Here is a 23941-nt window from a genome sequence, read left to right on the forward strand (position 1 = left end):
CTTATGGTTTGTAAATGGCACCCAGAATTATGTTGCACGAAGCACAATTTCACATCATTCTGGGTCCATTTGTGTGAAAACAAGGTCCAATCAGGCTGAAACGTTACAAGAAGGTAGAATCTATTGAGTTGTAAGTGATCTGAACGTTTCATGATGATCGCACATTCCTGTAGGGGGTCAAACCATGTCTCAAAGGTCACCGGGCCTGGTGTCACTTTAAAGCAGTAGTGCAGTTACACCTTTGTGGGCTTATAACTTGGCTTCTGAATATCCTAGAGAGGTCAGGTTTAATTTAGAGTACTCCAATTAACAGCCCCCATTACCCAAAAAAGGAATGGAGTCATTAGCACTTATGGTTTTTAAATGGCACCCAGAATTATGTTGCACAAAGCACAATTTCACATCATTCTGGGTTCATTTGTGTGAAAACAAGGTCCAATCAGGCTGAAACGTTACAGGAAGGTAGAATCTATTGAGTTGTAAGTGATCTGAACGTTTCATGATGATCGCACATTCCTATAGGGGGTCAAACCATGTCCCAAAGGTCACCGGGCCTGGTGTCACTTCAAAGAAGTAGTCCAGTTACACATTTGTGGGCTTATAACTTGGCTTCTGAATATCCTAGAGAGGTCAGGTTTGTTTTAGAGTACTCCAATTAACAGCCCCCATTACCCCAAATAGGAATGGAGTCATTAGCACGTATGGTTTTTAAATGGCACCCAGAATTATGTTGCACGAAGCACAATTTCACATCATTCTGGGTCCATTTGTGTGAAAACAAGGTCCAATCAGGCTGAAACGTTACAAGAAGGTAGAATCTATTGAGTTGTAAGTGATCTGAACGTTTCATGATGATCGCACATTCCTAAGGGGGTCAAACCATGTCCCAAAGGTCACCGGATCTGGTGTCAATTTAAAGATGTTGTCCAGTTACACATTTGTGGGCTTATAACTTGGCTTCTGAATGTCCTAGAGAGATCAGGTTTGTTTTAGTGTACTCCAATCAACAGTTCCTACATCCAAATAAGGAATGGAGTCATTAGCACTTATGGTTTTTAAATGGCACCCAGAATTATGTTGCACGAAGCACAATTTCACATCATTCTGGGTCCATTTGTGTGAAAACAAGGTCCAATCAGGCTGAAACATTACAAGAAGGTAGAATCTATTGAGTTGTAAGTGATCTGAACGTTTCATGATGATCGCACATTCCTATAGGGGGTCAAACCATGTCCCAAAGGTCACCGGATCTGGTGTCACTTTAAAGAAGTAGTGCAGTTACACTTTGTGGGCTTATAACTTGGCTTCTGAATATCCTAGAGAGGTCAGGTTTAATTTAGAGTACTCCAATTAACAGCCCCCATTACCCCAAAAAGGAATGGAGTCATTAGCACTTATGGTTTTTAAATGGCACCCAGAATTATGTTGCACGTAGCACAATTTCACATCATTCTGGGTTCATTTGTGTGAAAACAAGGTCCAATCAGGCTGAAACGTTACAGGAAGGTAGAATCTATTGAGTTGTAAGTGATCTGAACGTTTCATGATGATAGCACTTTCCTAAGGGGGTCAAACCATGTCCCAAAGGTCACCGGATCTGGTGTCAATTTAAAGAAGTAGTCCAGTTACACATTTGTGGGCTCATAACTTGGCTTCTGAATGTCCCAGAGTTATCAGGTTTGTTTCAGAGTACTCCAATCAACAGCCCCTACAACCACAAAAAGGAATGGAGTCATCAGCACTTATGGTTTGTAAATGGCACCCAGAATTATGTTGCACGAAGCACAACTTCACATCATTCTGGGTCCATTTGTGTGAAAACAAGGTCCAATCAAGCTGAAACGTTACAAGAAGGTAGAATCTATTGAGTTGTAAGTGATCTGAACGTTTCATGATGATCGCACATTCCTATAGGGGGTCAAACCATGTCCCAAAGTTCACTGGGCCTGGTGTTAATTTAAAGAAGTAGTCCAGTTACATATTTGTGGGCTTATAACTTGGCTTCTGAATGTCCTAGAGAGATCAGGTTTGTTTTAGTGTGCTCCAATCAACAGCCCCTACAACCACAAAAAGGAATGGAGTCATTAGCACTTATGGTTTGTAAATGGCACCCAGAATTATGTTGCACGAAGCACAATTTCACATCATTCTGGGTCCATTTGTGTGAAAACAGGGTCCATTCAGGCTGAAACGTTACAAGAAGGTAGAATCTATTGAGTTGTAAGTGATCTGAACGTTTCATGATGATCGCACATTCCTAAGGGGGTCAAACCATGTGGCAAAGGTCACCGGATCTGGTGTCAATTTAAAGAAGTAGTCCAGTTACACATTTGTGGGCTTATAACTTGGCTTGTGATTATCCTAGAGAGATCAGGTTTGTTTTAATGTACTACAATCAACAGCCCCTACAACCACAAAAAGGAATGGAGTCATTAGCACTTATGGTTTGTAAATGGCACCCAGAATTATGTTGCACGAAGCACAACTTCACATCATTCTGGGTCCATTTGTGTGAAAACAAGGTCCAATCAGGCTGAAATGTTACAAGAAGGTAGAATCTATTGAGTTGTAAGTGATCTGAACGTTTCATGATGATCGCCCATTCCTATAGGGGGTCAAACCATGTCCCAAAGTTCACTGGGCCTGGTGTCACTTTAAAGAAGTAGTGCAGTTCCACTTTTGTGGGCTTATAACTTGGCTTCTGAATATCCTAGAGAGGTCAGGTTTAATTTAGAGTACTCCAATTAACAGCCCCCATTACCCCAAAAAGGAATGGAGTCATTAGCGCTTATGGTTTTTAAATGGCACCCAGAATTATGTTGCACGAAGCACAATTTCACATCATTCTGGGTTCATTTGTGTGAAAACAAGGTCCAATCAGGCTGAAACGTTACAGGAAGGTAGAATCTATTGAGTTGCAAGTGATCTGAACGTTTCATGACGATAGCACTTTCCTAAGGGGGTCAAACCATGTCCCAAAGGTCACCGGATCTGATGTTAATTTAAAGAAGTAGTCCAGTTACATATTTGTGGGCTTATAACTTGGCTTCTGAATGTCCTAGAGAGATCAGGTTTGTTTTAGTGTGCTCCAATCAACAGCCCCTACAACCACAAAAAGGAATGGAGTCATTAGCACTTATGGTTTGTAAATGGCACCCAGAATTATGTTGCACGAAGCACAATTTCACATCATTCTGGGTCCATTTGTGTGAAAACAAGGTCCAATCAGGCTGAATCGTTACAAGAAGGTAGAATCTTTTGAGTTGTAAGTGATCTGAACGTTTCATGATGATCGCACATTCCTAACGGGGATCAAACCTTGTCCCAAAGGTCACCGGGCCTGGTGTCACTTTAAAGAAGTAGTCCAGTTACACATTTGTGGGCTTATAACTTGGCTTCTGAATATCCTAGAGAGGTCAGGTTTGATTTAGAGTATTCCAGTTAACAGCCCCCATTACCCCAAAAAGGAACAGAGTCATTAGCACTTATGGTTTTTAAATGGCACCCAGAATTATGTTGCACGAAGCACAATTTCACATCATTCTGGGTTCATTTGTGTGAAAACAAGGTCCAATCAGGCTGAAACATTACAGGAAGGTAGAATCTATTGAGTTGTAAGTGATCTGAACGTTTCATGTTGATAGCACTTTCCTAAGGGGGTCAAAACATGTCCCAAAGGTCACCGGGCCTGGTGTCACATTAAAGAAGTAGTCCAGTTACACCTTTGTCGGCTTATAACTTGGCTTTTGAATGTCCTAGAGAGGTCAGGTTTGTTTTATTGTACTCCAATCAACAGCCCCTACAACCACAAAAAGGAATGGAGTCATTAGCACTTATGGTTTGTAAATGGCACCTAGAATTATGTTGCACGAAGCACAATTTCACATCATTCTGGGTCCATTTGTGTGAAAACAAGGACCAATCAGGCTGAAACGTTACAAGAAGGTAGAATCTATTGAGTTGTAAGTGATCTGAACGTTTCATGATGATCGCACATTCCTATAGGGGGTCAAACCATGTCCCAAAGGTCACCGGGCCTGGTGTCACTTTAAAGAAGTAGTCCAGTTACACCTTTGTGGGCTTATAACTTGGCTTCTGAATATCCTATAGAGATCATGTTTGTTTTAGTGTACTCCAATCAACAGACCCTACAACCACAAAAAGGAATGGAGTCATTAGAACTTATGGTTTGTAAATGGCACCCAGAATTATGTTGCACGAAACACAATTTCACATCATTCTGGGTCCATTTGTGTGAAAACAGGGTCCATTCAGGCTGAAACGTTACAAGAAGGTAGAATCTATTGAGTTGTAAGTGATCTGAACGTTTCATGATGATCGCACATTCCTATAGGGGGTCAAACCATGTCCCAAAGGTCACCGGGCCTGGTGTCACTTTAAAGAAGTAGAGCAGTTACACTTTTGTGGGCTTATAACTTGGCTTCTGAATATCCTAGAGAGGTCAGGTTTAATTTAGAGTACTCCAATTAACAGCCCCCATTACCCCAAAAAGGAATGGAGTCATTAGCACTTATGGTTTTTAAATGGCACCCAGAATTATGTTGCACGAACAATATTTCACATCATTCTGGGTTCATTTGTGTGAAAACAAGGTCCAATCAGGCTGAAACGTTACAGGAAGGTAGAATCTATTGAGTTGTAAGTGATCTGAACGTTTCATGACAATAGCACTTTCCTAAGGGGGTCAAACCATGTCCCAAAGGTCACCGGATCTGGTGTCAATTTAAAGTAGTCCAGTTACACATTTGTGGGCTTATAACTTGGCTTCTGAATGTCCTAGAGATATCAGGATTGTTTTAGTGTACTCCAATCAACAGCCCCTACAACCACAAAAAGGAATTGAGTCATTAGCACTTATGGTTTGTAAATGGCACCCAGAATTATGTTGCACGAAGCACAATTTCACATCATTCTGGGTCCATTTGTGTGAAAACAAGGTCAAATCAGGCTGAAACGTTACAAGAAGGTAGAATCTATTGAGCTGTAAGTGATCTGAACGTTACATGATGATCGCACATTCCTATAGGGGGTCAAACCATGTCCCAAAGGTCACCGGCCCTGGTGTCACTTTAAAGAAGTAGTCCAGTTACACATTTGTGGGATTATAACTTGGCTTCTGAATACCCTAGAGAGGTCAGGTTTGTTTTAGAGTACTCCAATTAAGAGCCCCCATTACCCCAAAAAGGACTGGAGTCATTAGCACTTATGGTTTTTAAATGGCACCCAGAATTATGTTGCACGAAGCACAATTTCACATCATTCTGGGTTCATTTGTGTGAAAACAAGGTCCAATCAGGCTGAAACGTTACAAGAAGGTAGAATCTATTGAGTTGTAAGTGATCTGAACGTTTCATGGTAATAGCACTTTCCTAAGGGGGTCAAACCATGTCCCAAAGGTCACCGGATCTGGTGTCAATTTAAAGAAGTGGTCCAGTTACACATTTGTGGGCTTATAACTTGGCTTCTGAATGTCCTAGAGAGATCAGGTGTGTTTTAGTGTACTCCAATCAACAGCCCCTACAACCACAAAAAGGAATGTAGTCATTAGCACTTATGGTTTGTAAATGGCACCCAGAATTATGTTGCACGAAGCACAATTTCACATCATTCTGCGTTCATTTGTGTGAAAACAAGGTCCAATCAGGCTGAAACGTTACAGGAAGGTAGAATCTATTGAGTTGTAAGTGATCTGAACGTTTCATGACGATAGCACTTTCCTAAGGGGGTCAAACCATGTCCCAAAGGTCACCGGATCTGATGTTAATTTAAAGAAGTAGTCCAGTTACATATTTGTGGGCTTATAACTTGGCTTCTGAATGTCCTAGAGAGATCAGGTTTGTTTTAGTGTGCTCCAATCAACAGCCCCTACAACCACAAAAAGGAATGGAGTCATTAGCACTTATGGTTTGTAAATGGCACCCAGAATTATGTTGCACGAAGCACAATTTCACATCATTCTGGGTCCATTTGTGTGAAAACAGGGTCCATTCAGGCTGAAACGTTACAAGAAGGTAGAATCTATTGAGTTGTAAGTGATCTGAACGTTTCATGATGATCGCACATTCCTAAGGGGGTCAAACCATGTGGCAAAGGTCACCGGATCTGGTGTCAATTTAAAGAAGTAGTCCAGTTAAACATTTGTGGGCTTATAACTTGGCTTGTGATTATCCTAGAGAGATCAGGTTTGTTTTAATGTACTACAATCAACAGCCCCTACAACCACAAAAAGGAATGGAGTCATTAGCACTTATGGTTTGTAAATGGCACCCAGAATTATGTTGCACGAAGCACAACTTCACATCATTCTGGGTCCATTTGTGTGAAAACAAGGTCCAATCAGGCTGAAATGTTACAAGAAGGTAGAATCTATTGAGTTGTAAGTGATCTGAATGTTTCATGATGATCGCACATTCCTATAGGGGGTCAAACCATGTCCAAAAGTTCACTGGGCCTGGTGTCACTTTAAAGAAGTAGTGCAGTTCCACTTTTGTGGGCTTATAACTTGGCTTCTGAATATCCTAGAGAGGTCAGGTTTAATTTAGAGTACTCCAATTAACAGCCCCCATTACCCCAAAAAGGAATGGAGTCATTAGCGCTTATGGTTTTTAAATGGCACCCAGAATTATGTTGCACGAAGCATAATTTCACATCATTCTGGGTTCATTTGTGTGAAAACAAGGTCCAATCAGGCTGAAACGTTACAGGAAGGTAGAATCTATGGAGTTGTAAGTGATCTGAACGTTTCATGACGATAGCACTTTCCTAAGGGGGTCAAACCATGTCCCAAAGGTCACCGGATCTGGTGTCAATTTAAAGAAGTGGTCCAGTTACACATTTGTGGGCTTATAACTTGGCTTCTGAATGTCCTAGAGAGATCAGGTGTGTTTTAGTGTACTCCAATCAACAGCCCCTACAACCACAAAAAGGGATGGAGTCATTAGCACTTATGGTTTGTAAATGGCACCCAGAATTATGTTGCACGAAGCACAATTTCACATCATTCTGGGTCCATTTGTGTGAAAACAAGGTCCAATCAGGCTGAAACGTTACAAGAAGGTAGAATCTATTGAGTTGTAAGTGATCTGAACGTTTCATGATGATCGCACATTCCTAACGGGGATCAAACCTTGTCCCAAAGGTCACCGGGCCTGGTGTCACTTTAAAGAAGTAGTCCAGTTACACATTTGTGGGCTTAGAACTTGGCTTCTGAATATCCTAGAGAGGTCAGGTTTGATTAAGAGTATTCCAGTTAACAGCCCCCATTACCCCAAAAAGGAACAGAGTCATTAGCACTTATGGTTTTTAAATGGCACCCAGAATTATGTTGCACGAAGCACAATTTCACATCATTCTGGGTTCATTTGTGTGAAAACAAGGTCCAATCAGGCTGAAACGTTACAGGAAGGTAGAATCTATTGAGTTGTAAGTGATCTGAACGTTTCATGTTGATAGCACTTTCCTAAGGGGGTCAAAACATGTCCCAAAGGTCACCGGGCCTGGTGTCACTTTAAAGAAGTAGTCCAGTTACACCTTTGTCGGCTTATAACTTGGCTTTTGAATGTCCTAGAGAGGTCAGGTTTGTTTTATTGTACTCCAATCAACAGCCCGTACAACCACAAAAAGGAATGGAGTCATTAGCACTTATGGTTTGTAAATGGCACCTAGAATTATGTTGCACGAAGCACAATTTCACATCATTCTGGGTCCATTTGTGTGAAAACAAGGACCAATCAGGCTGAAAAGTTACAAGAAGGTAGAATCTATTGAGTTGTAAGTGATCTGAACGTTTCATGATGATCGCACATTCCTATAGGGGGTCAAACCATGTCCCAAAGGTCACCGGGCCTGGTGTCACTTTAAAGAAGTAGTCCAGTTACACCTTTGTGGGCTTATAACTTGGCTTCTGAATATCCTAGAGAGGTCAGGTTTGTTTTAGAGTACTCCAATTAACAGCCCCCATTACCCCAAATAGGAATGGAGTCATTAGCACTTATGGTTTTTAAATGGCACCTAGAATTATGTTGCACGAAGCACAATTTCACATCATTCTGGGTCCATTTGTGTGAAAACAAGGACCAATCAGGCTGAAACGTTACAAGAAGGTAGAATCTATTGAGTTGTAAGTGATCTGAACGTTTCATGATGATCACACTTTCCTAAGGGGGTCAAACCATGTCCCAAAGGTCACCGGATCTGGTGTCAATTTAAAGAAGTGGTCCAGTTACACATTTGTGGGCTTATAACTTGGCTTCTGAATGTCCTAGAGAGATCAGGTGTGTTTTAGTGTACTCCAATCAACAGCCCCTACAACCACAAAAAGGAATGGAGTCATTAGCACTTATGGTTTGTAAATGGCACCCAGAATTATGTTGCAAGAAGCACAATTTCACATCATTCTGGGTCCATTTGTGTGAAAACAAGGTACAATCAGGCTGAAACGTTACAGGAAGGTAGAATCTATTGAGTTGTAAGTGATCTGAACGTTTCATGATGATAGCACTTTCCTAAGTGGGTCAAACCATGTCCCAAAGGTCACCGGATCCGGTGTCAATTTAAAGAAGTGGTCCAGTTACACATTTGTGGGCTTATAACTTGGCTTCTGAATGTCCTAGAGAGATCATGTTTGTTTTAGTGTACTCCAATCAACAGCCCCTACAACCACAAAAAGGAATGGAGTCATTAGAACTTATGGTTTGTAAATGGCACCCAGAATTATGTTGCACGAAACACAATTTCACATCATTCTGGGTCCATTTGTGTGAAAACAGGGTCCATTCAGGCTGAAACGTTACAAGAAGGTAGAATCTATTGAGTTGTAAGTGATCTGAACGTTTCATGATGATCGCACATTCCTATAGGGGGTCAAACCATGTCCCAAAGGTCACCGGGCCTGGTGTCACTTTAAAGAAGTAGAGCAGTTACACTTTTGTGGGCTTATAACTTGGCTTCTGAATATCCTAGAGAGGTCAGGTTTAATTTAGAGTACTCCAATTAACAGCCCCCATTACCCCAAAAAGGAATGGAGTCATTAGCACTTATGGTTTTTAAATGGCACCCAGAATTATGTTGCACGAACAATATTTCACATCATTCTGGGTTCATTTGTGTGAAAACAAGGTCCAATCAGGCTGAAACGTTACAGGAAGGTAGAATCTATTGAGTTGTAAGTGATCTGAACGTTTCATGACGATAGCACTTTCCTAAGGGGGTCAAACCATGTCCCAAAGGTCACCGGATCTGGTGTCAATTTAAAGTAGTCCAGTTACACATTTGTGGGCTTATAACTTGGCTTCTGAATGTCCTAGAGAGATCAGGTTTGTTTTAGTGTACTCCAATCAACAGCCCCTACAACCACAAAAAGGAATGGAGTCATTAGCACTTATGGTTTGTAAATGGCACCCAGAATTATGTTGCACGAAGCACAATTTCACATCATTCTGGGTCCATTTGTGTGAAAACAAGGTCAAATCAGGCTGAAACGTTACAAGAAGGTAGAATCTATTGAGCTGTAAGTGATCTGAACGTTACATGATGATCGCACATTCCTATAGGGGGTCAAACCATGTCCCAAAGGTCACCGGCCCTGGTGTCACTTTAAAGAAGTAGTCCAGTTACACATTTGTGGGATTATAACTTGGCTTCTGAATACCCTAGAGAGGTCAGGTTTGTTTTAGAGTACTCCAATTAAGAACCCCCATTACCCCAAAAAGGACTGGAGTCATTAGTACTTATGGTTTTTAAATGGCACCCAGAATTATGTTGCACGAAGCACAATTTCACATCATTCTGGGTTAATTTGTGTGAAAACAAGGTCCAATCAGGCTGAAACGTTACAGGAAGTTAGAATCTATTGAGTTGTAAGTGATCTGAACGTTTCATGATGATAGCACTTTCCTAAGGGGGTCAAACCATGTCCCAAAGGTCACCGGATCTGGTGTCAATTTAAAGAAGTGGTCCAGTTACACATTTGTGGGCTTATAACTTGGCTTCTGAATGTCCTAGAGAGATCAGGTTTGTTTTAGTGTACTCCAATCAACAGCCCCTACAACCACAAAAAGGAATGGAGTCATTAGCACTTATGGTTTGTAAATGGCACCCAGAATTATGTTGCACGAAGCACAATTTCACATCATTCTGGGTCCATTTGTGTGAAAACAAGGTCCAATCAGGCTGAAACGTTACAAGAAGGTAGAATCTATTGAGTTGTAAGAGATCTGAACGTTTCATGATGATCGCACATTCCTGTAGGGGGTCAAACCATGTCTCAAAGGTCACCGGGACTGGTGTCACTTTAAAGAAGTAGTGCAGTTACACCTTTGTGGGCTTATAACTTGGCTTCTGAATATCCTAGAAAGGTCAGGTTTAATTTAGAGTACTCCAATTAACAGCCCCCATTACCCCAAAAAGGAATGGAGTCATTAGCACTTATGGTTTTTAAATGGCACCCAGAATTATGTTGCACAAAGCACAATTTCACATCATTCTGGGTTCATTTGTGTGAAAACAAGGTCCAATCAGGCTGAAACGTTACAGGAAGGTAGAATCTATTGAGGTGTAAGTGATCTGAACGTTTCATGATGATAGCACTTTCCTAAGGGGGTCAAACCATGTCCCAAAGGTCACCGGATCTGGTGTCACTTTAAAGAAATAGTCCAGTCACACCTTTGTGGGCCTATAACTTGGCTTCTGAATGTCCTAGAGAGGTCAGGTTTGTTTTATTGTACTCCAATCAACAGCCCCTACAACCACAAAAAGGAATGGAGTCATTAGCACTTATGGTTTGTAAATGGCACCCAGAATTATGTTGCACGAAGCACAATTACACATCATTCTGGGTCCATTTGTGTGAAAACAAGGTCCAATCAGGCTGAAACGTTACAAGAAGGTAGAATCTATTGAGTTGTAAGTGATCTGAACGTTTCATGATGATCGCACATTCCTAACGGGGATCAAACCTTGTCCCAAAGGTCACCGGGCCTGGTGTCACTTTAAAGAAGTAGTCCAGTTACACATTTGTGGGCTTAGAACTTGGCTTCTGAATATCCTAGAGAGGTCAGGTTTGATTAAGAGTATTCCAGTGTTGAGGGTCTGACCTCATGAGGAAATTACTATGCAGTGATTTTCTCCAAAATGACTGTGCTTAAATTGCTCTGAAAAGCAAATAATCACATCAGCGCCAAGAAACTTCATTTCCCATGATGCTTTGCACACGGAAGCATTGTGATGACGTCACCGCCTAATACCAGAAACACGATCTGCGGGAGGCGGGAGCTTGGAGCTTTCCCGCGACTTCAAAGACTATAAATCATGAATGAGACAAAGAAACCTCGTTCTTTTGCCCAGGATACCTGGCGGTAAGGACACGCTTATCGACGCTCCGACAACTTGAGCACGCGGAAGCTCTAAGTGCCAAGTTGAGCCACGGAACTGCTGGAAACTAAACTGCAAGCCCATCAGATCTGCTCGTTTCTGCTCCCCTCCAGCTGATGTTTGAGGACACAGAACTGCGGAGGGAAACAACAACTCCATCCAGCTCTCAGAAACGCTGTAAGTTATAACTCAGCACAGAAAGAAACTTTGCTGTCTCTGTCCAGCCCGTGGAGAAACACTCGTGAACGCCAAACAACGGAGAAAGCATCAAACCGACGGATGACGCCGGAAACTGCGGAGAAAAACGGAGAACCGTCAAGTCATAACAGCGGGGGACGCCTTGCTGCTTTGGTGATCAGGAAACTCATTTTTTTCTCTCCTTTTCTTCTCCCGTTTCCTCTATAGTCTCAAATAAGCAATAAACCGCGTCTATTGCTTAAAAAGTAGCTTCGTGTTTTCCTCTTTCGTCCCAAACACGTCCGTCGGGTCATTTTGAAAGAATAAACTGCTTATTGATCATTGTTTGGTATCTTAAAATGGTTTCTGTCAGGGCCAGGCTGAAACTAAAAGATATTAATTTGTGATTAATCTTTTGTGTTGTTTCATGATCTTTTGAAATGTTTTGAGTGATTTAAGGTTAAGTTACTACTGATTCTAAGTGCTTTGGAAGTTAAAGTGCAAGTTGCCACCCACACTTTAGCCAGACAAAGGGGTCAGCCATCTTGTATTCAAGACTCCATTTTGAATCCATACACACGCACACACACACACACACATACACACTACTCCTTTGTGAGAACAAAGGACCCCATTCATACATCCTCCATCACATGCAAACACATCCATCTTCAATCATATCACACGGTTATTATTCATCTATTCCACTGTTTATTCATTTGACAAATTGTTAATTAAACGTTATAAAATTCAGATTTTCGTCTCCAGTAGCTTTGTTGTGTCGAAGAGAAGTCTCTGCTCCAAGGATTCTACGAACTTCAAGAAAGACTGATAAGAGTTTTGGATTCAATTTTTCCCCGGAAAAAGGGGAATGGTGCCCCGTATATCTAAGAATATCTTAATTAATTAATAAATCAGTAAATATTTACATATTTACAGAATTTATTGAAGAATCCAAAAGTAAGTTAACGCTTGCGAATTGTTCGCTCCTAATAACCCCAACATTTTATTGGTGCAGCCCGTGTGAGGCTTGGATACACAGAGATTTCTATCCGGCACAAACAAACAAATAAATCCAAAGAGCTTGAATTAAAAATAATCCGTTGTTCAGCCTTGAACCAGCAACAGAGTGGTGCTGATTTCGCTGAGCAGGAAGCTGCATCGAACTCTCACCAGTAACTCAGTGCTTCTTTAAAGGTGCAACGTGTAAATTAATTCTGGTTGACCTTTTAGGTTAAAAATTCAGTTTTTCCTTAAAGGTGCAATGTGTAATTAATTCTGGCTAACCTTTTAGGTTAAAATTCAGCTTTTCCTTAAAGGTGCAACGTGTAATTAATTCTGGCTAACCTTTTAGGTTAAAATTCAGTTTTTCCTTAAAGGTGCAACGTGTTATTAATTCTGGCTAACCTTTTAGGTTAAAATTCAGTTCCTCATTAAAGGTGCAGCGTGTAAGTAATTCTGACTAACCCTTTTAGGCTAAAATTAACTGCTAATTTAGCGACTTTAACTCACAGTGGCTATTATAACTAACTGAAACCTTCACTCAAAGACTGATAACACCCTGTTTGCTAATATTCTGAAGGAATAACTAGCATATTTAACACTGCAAGTGTTGTAAGACGTTGCTACGGCAACGCACCAGCTTTTGCTAAAATACTGAAAGGAATAGTATTTTAGGCGTTAGTCACGGCATTCCGTGCAATCTTAAAACGCTAAAACCTGTGCGCACAAAGGTTAATTTAGTGTTTTTCTGCTACAAAGCTAGCAGTTGCTGCCCAAAAGGTGCAGCTTGAGCTATCTGCAGAAGCTCTACTAGGCTATTTTTGGTTCGGTTGTTAAAATGGAGGGACAGAGTAGTGAACTGACCAACTCCCAGCAACCAGGTGACGCTGCGGCCCACGACTATGAACCTGGCCTACTTTCTGGACAAATATTGTCCAAACTGGTCGCGGTTGCTCGAGAACCCGACTACCCTTCTAGGGATTTCACTGAAGAACAGCGTAGCGACGAGCTAGAAGCTGTAATTGATCAAATAGAAAACCCGGATGGTACAAAACCAATCCAGGTTCACTTAGCTAAGTTAGCCTTGATCCTCTATCAGAGAGAACTCCAACATGATCGAGAGATCATGAACCTCCAGAGTATGCTAGCTGAAAAACAGCGAAATGGAAGGCTGATCGAGGAAGACGACACCCGCACCGATTCTGGGGAAGATGGGGAGGAGACCCCGCCCCCCTCTGCTGATGACAACAGACAGTGGGAAGGGGGGAAACACCAGGACTCTCTGGACGGACGCACGCCGCAGGGGAGAGATGAAGCTCATCTGTCCCAACCTTCGGCCCCGTTCCCTACACACACTCTAGGGCATTCAGGACCATCTAGGGGCCGAGGGCAATTCGCCCTCGAACCCCAGGTTGGACCACCACCCTCATCTTCATGGCCCTCTCAATCTGTGAGAAGTCGACCAGCTGAGCGGCACCTCTATTTAGACCGCTCCCCCAGTCCACGAAGGGTGCAAGGTGCCGGCTGGGGTTATGCACAAGCCCAAGCTGCACCTCAACCATCTACCCATCCTAGCTACTCCGGTATTCGGCATGCCGATAACCAGCTGCAGGACAAAGCATCATACGCCAGTCCGTACCCGGACAGAGCGTATTACGCAGAAGCCCCAGTTGAAAGACGCAGGCTGCACTTCGCAGACGTGCCCCGGGAGGAGGATCTCCCAGGACACCCACGTGACGTGCCAGCAGCCCGCCACAACATGCCGGACCCCGATTTGGGCCCCAGGAGTCAACATTGGGAGCCCAGAGCACACCAGCGATATCCAGCGCCCTCTGAGACAGACCGTGGGTCAGAGTCAGAGGATGACGCGCCGTACCGTGAGTCAGGGCTCCGTGTACGTCAAATTGAATCGCTAGCTAAAGACATAGAACGCTTTGATCCTAACACCAATGAATCCAACGTCGACGATTATCTCAGGGAGATAGAACGTTGTCTGCTTGATCTTCCAGCACCCTCTTCAAGGGAAAAGCTCAAGCTAATTTGGAAAACCACATCTAGAACGGTGCACGGTTTCATGGAAACTCTACCACCTGACATTCGTGATCGGTACTCCTCGCTCTGCCGAGCGTTGAGAGATGAATACGCCACGTATGCAGACTCTGCGTCAGCTACAATGGGGGCCTTCTCCATCAAACACGGGAGGAACGAACCCCCCAGAGAGTATTATCGCCGACTCAAAAGTGCTTATTTCCAAGGTCGAAACGGCCCTGGGCTCGAGGAAGACCCTGCCTTCAGATCCCTGTTCATTCACAACCTGCACGAGTGTGTTCGCTCCGAAGTCTCAATGTATTGTCGGATGAAAAAACTGACAACTCAGGAGATTAGGAGATACGCTCAACAGGCTTGGGAAGCCGGCGGAAAGCCCCAAAAGCCTGACGCACATCACCGCGTCATGCACCTAACTCCCGACACCGAGCCGCGTTTGGAGCTTGAAGGCACAGAAGCTCCACCCACTAAGCCAAAATCTGCTAAATCTAGACCTGCTAAACCGCGAGAGCAGTCCCAATCTCCTCAACAGGGGAAGGGGGGTGCTGATTGGCCACCTAGGTCTGGACAATCAGACAGGAAGTGGCCCAACCAAAACCAACGGCAGGCAGGTCGGAACAGTGGAAGGTTTAAGGAGCGCCGCCCACAGGTAGGTCCCGAACACAAGTCCGCAGGTGAGTACTTGACCAAAGCCGACCTCCAGGAGATGTTTCAGCAGTTCCTAGCTAAACAGAAGGAACAGCTGAGATCTGCAGATGAGACCCCTGCACCAAAGTCTGCTTCTAAGAAGCCAGACCCAGAGCCAACGTCCGCATGACTAGGCGTGGCTCAACCTCCCAGCGTGGCCAGGACCTACCTGATCAGCTGGGGGAACACTACTGGTAGATCACAGGAGTCTCCTGAAATCTACCCCCCAGAGAAACCTGATGCTAAATTTCTGAAGTTCCTTGGTGACTTAACAAACCATGATCATGCTCGCCGTTTGTACTGTAGCACCAGCGTAGGTGGATGCATACAGGTTGATGCCCTGCTGGATACCGGCTCAGAAATCACCCTGATGTGCTCCACATTATTCCATCGCGTGTCTGACACCATGCGGTTGCTCGGGAAACCAGTCGAGGTTGAACCTTGTGACCTGAAAATCACCAGCTACACCCAGACCCGGGAGTGTATCACTCACCGGGCGTGGCTGGACATCACCTTCCAAGACATGACTCTGGTTCACCCGTTTCATGTCTGCCAGCTAGACACTGAACCACTTCTCATTGGTCAGGACCTGCTTGAACGTCTAGCTCCCCTCATCGACTGCCAGAAGGGTCAACTGTGGGCCCAGGTGGACACACCTAAGCCCTGGAACCCAGATAGCAGCCGACCATCCTCCATTCTTGAAGTCAGCATAAGTGAGCCGCAAATCCCTTGTTCCAAGGTCATGCCCCTCCCTACGGCTCCCACAGACGATGTCCGCCTGCAAAGGCACGAAACCGCTCCTGGAACTCTGCTCTGCACACATTTATCTTTTCTCTGCTCGCTGAAGAACGTCAGCCTGCAGCCATATGCACCACACATAGTTGGTGGTCTTACCATCAACTGCACCCACATCTCAGATGCTCGCCTTGCTCTTTGGTCTGAAAAGTCAGCCATCAGCCAGCAGACGTTTGAACACCTGCGTCAGAAGGACCCCCTTCTGGTCAGTGTGACACGTAGCCACCGGCTCTTGTCAGCTACTTGGCCGCAGAGGCTCCTGAAAGCGCCAGAGGTCTGCTCCCTGACTATCCAGCTTGGAGCAAGACAGCTCACACATACATTCAGCATCATACCACAGCTTGATCCACCTGCACTCATTGGAGCAGATCTGCTGGTTCGACTAGGTGCCCAGCTGGACACTTGCAATCAAGTCCTTTGGGCCCGGGCCACACCTTCCTCTGAGCCTCGCTCAGAAGGCCGTGAACACTTGCTGTCCGGACAGACCATTCCACAGGCCTGCCGTGCAGTGGTTGAGGCCAGCACGGTTCTGCCCCCACTGGTCAAAGGAGTGCCTGTTCGTCTGACTCTGATGAAGCATCAGAAGCTGCCAGGCACACAGGCCTTCTTCCAGCCATCACCACACTTCTTGGAGCTCAACTTAGCCGTCTGTGGCACGCCACTCTTGGAGCTGAACAATCGTTCTGCGTACTTGTTGGTCGAAAATCCGACCCAGAGTCCTATCCACCTGCCGGCAGGAAAGCCCTTGGGCATGCTGATAGATGGCTCATTCCATGACTTCGAACTTTCATTCCCCGTGATCGGACAACTTCCGTTGTTCTTGAACGACAGACAGGTTGGTGTAGACACATTCAGTACTTTCCCTTCACAAATGATTACCATCAAGCGGCATGAAGCCCTTCCTAAGGAACCCATTTGCAGTGCAACCTTAGATACTGACGGCGGTCAGTGTCTAACGGTTTTTGCAATAAATACTCAACCCTCTGAGTCACCGGTTGAAAGCCCGGAACACCAGAGACCCTCCTCCTCTGAACCTTATGACGGCTTCGAGGCCGAAGTCAGCCAGCAGCTTGACAAAGCGGATGCGCTGGAGTCAGAGGAGCAGAGAGCAGCGCTTAGAAGCCTGTTCTATGAGTTTCAGTCCATCTTATCCAGGGACTCCCTGGACTGTGGACTCACAAACCTGCACACGGTTCGCATTCCGACGAACCCGAATGCCCCTCCTACTTTTGTACGTCAGTACAAGATTCCCCTCGCTGCTTATGAGTCGATCCAGGAGATCCTCGATCAGCTGAAGGAGAAAAACATCATCAAGGAGAAAAACATCATCAGAGAGTGTAACTCCACTTACAACTCTCCCATCTGGCCGGTTCTGAAACCGACTGGGAAATGGCGTCTCACCATAGAGTATCATGCACTGAACAAACGAGTACCTCTCTCCAGGTGGCCTATGATCCATTTAGATCAGGAGCTAGCCAGAGTCAGAGATGCTCGTTTCTTCTCTACGGTTGACGTAGCCAACGGCTTCTGGACCATGAAGGTTGAGCCGGCGGACCAGTATAAACTGGCTTTCTCCTTTGGAAATCGCCAATATACTTGGAACCGCTGCCCCTTTGGCTACTCTAACTCACCTGCCGAGTTCAACATCTTCCTCCACAAAGCCATGTCAGATGCTGCTTCCAGAGGGAACCTCATATATGTCGATGACATCTTGATGAGGAGTCGAACCTTCGAGGAGCACCTGGCCGAACTCCGTCACGTGCTGCAACAGCTCGCTGACGCCGGAGCTAAATTGGCGATTCTCAAGGGACAATGGTGTCGAACCAAAGTGGAGTATGTTGGACTGCTGGTTGGCCCTAATGGAGTCGAGCCCCAAGCGGGACGCATTAGAGCCATTCAGGACATCAAAGCCCCAGCTAATCTGACTGAACTCAGGAGCTTCCTCGGAGTCTGCAACTACTCCAGACAGTTCATTGAGGAGTACGCTGAAACAGCGAGGCCCCTCACTGAGCTGCTTCAGAACGACACACCTTTCGTGTGGGACAGACCCCAAGAACTCTCCTTCCAGTTCCTAAAACAGAAGTTGGCGTCCGCACCCTGTCTGGCTTACCCAGACAAGGATAAAGAGTTCTACATAGAGGCTACTTTCTCCTCTCACAGCCTGAGCGCTGCTTTGAAGCAGAAACACGACCAGGACATGAGAGTTGTGGCATACGCCAGCAAGCCTCTGAGCAAGGTGGAACTCCAGTTCTCAGACTGTGAGAGAGCCCTCCTCTCTACAGTCTGGGCTGTCGAACACTTTCGTAGTTACATCGGTGGACAGAAAGTGATCATTGAAACGTGTCATCAGCCTGTCACCTTCCTAAACAGCCAGCGTCTGCGCGAAGGAAGAGTGTCAAACAGCCGCATTGCGACGTGGATGATGGTGCTCCAAGGATACAACATTGAGGTCAAGTATGGTCAGAACACCAAGCTAGCGCTAGGACAAGGGCTAGCTGGCTGCCAGCACTGTGACTCTGACTCCGTCATGGGCCCCCTGGACACACCTGCCGCAGTCTACCCAACCGCATCCAATCATCGCTACTTTGATGAGAATGTTTGCCAAGGGCTTCCGAAAGTTTACACTGATGGATGCTCCTACCTTCACGAAGGCCAGCTCCGTGCTGGGGTTGGAGTCGTTTGGGTTGACTGTGACACCAAGCAACCAAATCACTACCGGTTGGGCCAAAAGTCTAGTCAGTACGCCGAAATTGCTGCAGTGTTGATAACCCTCCAGCAGGCGGCAGCCTTGGACATCACTCAAATCGTCCTTTGCTCAGATTCAAACTACGCTAGACACAGCTTCATTTCTCACTTCCCCATGTGGAAGGAGAACCACATGAAAAACGCCAGGAACAGAGACGTGAAACACTCGGAGTTATTCCTAGCGTGTGATCTGCTCACCACTGAGAAAGGCATAATGGTCTACTGGAAAAAGGTCAAAGGTCACTCCAGGACCCTAGGTCCGGAGAAAGATGGTAATGACGAAGCGGACCGCCTTGCTAAGCTCGGTGCTGACCAGGGAACCTGCTGGGAATTCAAAGACGAGTGGCTTCCACCCAAGGCCGTTCACGAGGTCTGCGCGATTACTCGTCGCCATGCTAAACAGGCAGACGAACCTCAGAACATTGGGGTACCCGTGTTTCTAGGCAGACGACCACATGACGCGGACCTAGTCACCATGCAGGAACAAGATCCTGACCTGAAGCTCATCCGCGAGCTTCTCCAAAAGGGCCCGATGTCTAAACAACCGTCATCACCTACTGGCGCAAGCCGAGATTTGGTAACCCTGCATCGTCAACTCGCGCATCTGACACTACAAAACGATTTGTTAGTTTACATACGTGACGATCACAGCCCGCCGCGCTGGGTTGTTCCACTCGACCACAGAGGAGTGATGCTTGCCTACGCCCACGACACTCCGGTTGGAGGTCACCGCGGAACAAAAGCTACCCTCGCGTCACTGACAGAAGTAGCATATTGGCCATCGATGTCCAAGGATGTACACAGCTATGTCCAAGGCTGCCTCATCTGTGCCCAGTTTCAACCCTCCCAGCCGCTTGCTAGAGCACCACTGCAACGCAGGGGAATAACCTTCCCTTGGTCCCACCTGCAGATCGACTGGGTTGGACCGGTTCCCAAATCGGCAAGAGGAAACAAATATATGCTAACTGTAACTTGCAGTTTCACAAAGTGGGTGGAATGCCTTCCAGCGCCAAACGATACAGCCGTCACAACCGCTGTACTGCTGATTAACCACGTTTTTAGTCGATGGGGACTTCCACTCTGCATTGACTCTGACCGGGGAACTCATTTCACATCCAGTGTAATGACATCCCTGTTTGAACTTCTGGGAGTGGAAGTGAGATTCCACCTCCCCTATCACCCACAGTCATCCGGACAGGTCGAACGGATGAACCGCACGGTCGTCTCCATGCTCAAAAAGTGCGTCTGCTCCACGGGGAAGGACTGGGACGTCAAGCTCCCTCTGGTCCTGATGGCCATACGGTCCACTCCCCAGCGATCCACAGGGGTTACGCCCTTTGAGATGATGACCGGCAGACTGATGACTCTACCACTGCACCTCCTGTATCACCCAGAGGATGTCAGTGTTGCCACTGCCTATACCGCTCATCAGTATGTGGCAGACTTGAAAACACACCTCAGAGCTACGTTCGCGCATGCTCAGAAGAAACTGGAGACCAACGTAGAAGGCGCTAAAGCCTACTACGACCAAAAGACAACCAGCCGCGAATACGAGGTGGGTGACAAAGTATTCTACTTTCGGTTCGCCCAACCGGCACGCAAACCTAAGAAGTTCCTGCCCTGCTGGTCAGGACCATTTGAGATCGTGGCAAAACTCTCTCCAGTTGCATACAGGTTACGCATCACCAAAGCGAGACAGGAGCCTGTCTACAAATGGGTACATGCAAACCAAATCAAACCCTACGTCAAACCATCCCCGCGGGTACAGAGACCAGACTCCCCGCAGGAGGTAGACGTAGTCTCGACATAGTTCTATGCATGGAAATGGAAAGGGGGGGAAAGTGCACGTTTAACCCACTAACATGTACTAACCGACAAAGAACCAGGCCCCCCCCCGCCGTCACTTTCACTAACCAAGAGAAACTCCTTCCTAGACCGCTAACAGGATGTACCTACTAAAACCTTACAGAGTACTCTGGTACTTATACTAGGCTCTGATTAATGAATCTCTACGTGCAATCAAGACTTTGTCTGAAACCATACATCAGGATATTGTGTACACACGAGTGGTGAGAGATTTGATGCAGGACCTGCTCAGGGAAGTAAGTTCCACGCTGGACAGCTTGGTTGAAAGTCGTATTTCCCCGTACTTGGTACCACTGGACCTGCTCAAAGTTAGCTTGACAGCTGCTACCCCTCTACTGTGCACCTTTCACAAATCCACCTAGCGTACAGCCTAGGTAGTGCAATTCCCATTCACGTTGATGCAGAAAATTAGAACTCGGTTTCCTGTTACATGTTCCCATAATTGTGACACCTCACATCTATAGGTTTAAGTCGATGCTGAACATTGGTATTTGAAAGGACGGTAGGCATTTCCACTTTGAACTAGAAACCTGACACTCCATCACCTCAACCTCGAACAGCATGACTCAGAGATTGAGATCATGGACGCTTTCCAGGGTTATAACTTTGCCTTCGATTTAGAAATTGACCAACAATTACTGATTGAAGGAACCAAATTTGCTAAGTTCACACAAAACCCGCGTGAACTTACTTTGACGCCCAAGACGCTACATTGACACAGATTATACGACTTTAATCTGCACATTGGTCGCCCTGGGGATGGAATGGCTCATCACGGCCGTGATAGCTTATTCCGCCTACAGGCGTGTTAAGAAACTCCAAGATAAGATGCACTTGCTCACCTACGGTGTGCCTCGTGACCGCGTTCGGGGAGACTCCAAGCGTGAATGTACCACACCTGTCTAAAGGGGGTGAGCAACATTTTCTTTATTATTTTGTAACCCTAAGAGTAGTTCTCAATTTAGTCTACCTCACATTTTTATCTGAGTGTTGCGTTATGTCACATTCTTTATAAGCTACACACTGAATGTATGACCTAAGAATGTATTTTATGAGACCTCAAGGTTGCTATGAATTTTCTTGGATGTTATATGTTACATGTTTTTTTTTTTGGGGTTTTCTGTATTTTTGTTTCTTACTTGGTCACATATTGACTAGTGGTTATGTGCCGGCCCAGCTCAGTCTGTCAATGACTCTGTCTGACACACCAGCACATTGTAGTACCTCTTAGTTTTATGGTCCTTGTTTTAGCCCAAAGACTGTCCTGATCCACCCTTTGGACCAAAAAGGGGGGAATCTTGGGACCACATAGGTCAATGCGCGTTTGCGAACTATGGACCTCGTACATCACCGCGTGCTCCATAAACTGAACTGTATGGCCGGCGGTGAGATGCCTTTGTGTCCACTCGTGGAGTTAACCGCCCACCGACCTTCCTCCTTCTACACTACTACCTCTCACATGGACGACATCATCATTGCGTACCACCTGCGTGAGTGGCTTCTTCTCGTTATGCGCGTTGGGGACTATCCCGTTTCCTATCCTCTTTGTGCCTGACAAAGACAAAGACCAAAGGCGCCAGGATCCAAGACAAAGACCAAAGACAAAGGCGTCCAAGGAGACCAACGTCCTAAGGGACAAACCCACCTGTGCTTCCGACAATCAAGTCGACCTACGTTCATGAGGAACAAACCCATCTGTGCTTCCGACGATCGAGCTTTGGGCGCGATCCCCGAAACCAAAAGGGGGAATGTTGAGGGTCTGACCTCATGAGGAAATTACTATGCAGTGATTTTCTCCAAAATGACTGTGCTTAAATTGCTCTGAAAAGCAAATAATCACATCAGCGCCAAGAAACTTCATTTCCCATGATGCTTTGCACACGGAAGCATTGTGATGACGTCACCGCCTAATACCAGAAACACGATCTGCGGGAGGCGGGAGCTTGGAGCTTTCCCGCGACTTCAAAGACTATAAATCATGAATGAGACAAAGAAACCTCGTTCTTTTGCCCAGGATACCTGGCGGTAAGGACACGCTTATCGACGCTCCGACAACTTGAGCACGCGGAAGCTCTAAGTGCCAAGTTGAGCCACGGAACTGCTGGAAACTAAACTGCAAGCCCATCAGATCTGCTCGTTTCTGCTCCCCTCCAGCTGATGTTTGAGGACACAGAACTGCGGAGGGAAACAACAACTCCATCCAGCTCTCAGAAACGCTGTAAGTTATAACTCAGCACAGAAAGAAACTTTGCTGTCTCTGTCCAGCCCGTGGAGAAACACTCGTGAACGCCAAACAACGGAGAAAGCATCAAACCGACGGATGACGCCGGAAACTGCGGAGAAAAACGGAGAACCGTCAAGTCATAACAGCGGGGGACGCCTTGCTGCTTTGGTGATCAGGAAACTCATTTTTTTCTCTCCTTTTCTTCTCCCGTTTCCTCTATAGTCTCAAATAAGCAATAAACCGCGTCTATTGCTTAAAAAGTAGCTTCGTGTTTTCCTCTTTCGTCCCAAACACGTCCGTCGGGTCATTTTGAAAGAATAAACTGCTTATTGATCATTGTTTGGTATCTTAAAATGGTTTCTGTCAGGGCCAGGCTGAAACTAAAAGATATTAATTTGTGATTAATCTTTTGTGTTGTTTCATGATCTTTTGAAATGTTTTGAGTGATTTAAGGTTAAGTTACTACTGATTCTAAGTGCTTTGGAAGTTAAAGTGCAAGTTGCCACCCACACTTTAGCCAGACAAAGGGGTCAGCCATCTTGTATTCAAGACTCCATTTTGAATCCATACACACGCACACACACACACACATACACACTACTCCTTTGTGAGAACAAAGGACCCCATTCATACATCCTCCATCACATGCAAACACATCCATCTTCAATCATATCACACGGTTATTATTCATCTATTCCACTGTTTATTCATTTGACAAATTGTTAATTAAACGTTATAAAATTCAGATTTTCGTCTCCAGTAGCTTTGTTGTGTCGAAGAGAAGTCTCTGCTCCAAGGATTCTACGAACTTCAAGAAAGACTGATAAGAGTTTTGGATTCAATTTTTCCCCGGAAAAAGGGGAATGGTGCCCCGTATATCTAAGAATATCTTAATTAATTAATAAATCAGTAAATATTTACATATTTACAGAATTTATTGAAGAATCCAAAAGTAAGTTAACGCTTGCGAATTGTTCGCTCCTAATAACCCCAACACCAGTTAACAGC

Source organism: Nothobranchius furzeri, chromosome 10, assembly GCF_043380555.1.
Source record: "Nothobranchius furzeri strain GRZ-AD chromosome 10, NfurGRZ-RIMD1, whole genome shotgun sequence".
NCBI lineage: Eukaryota > Metazoa > Chordata > Actinopteri > Cyprinodontiformes > Nothobranchiidae > Nothobranchius > Nothobranchius furzeri.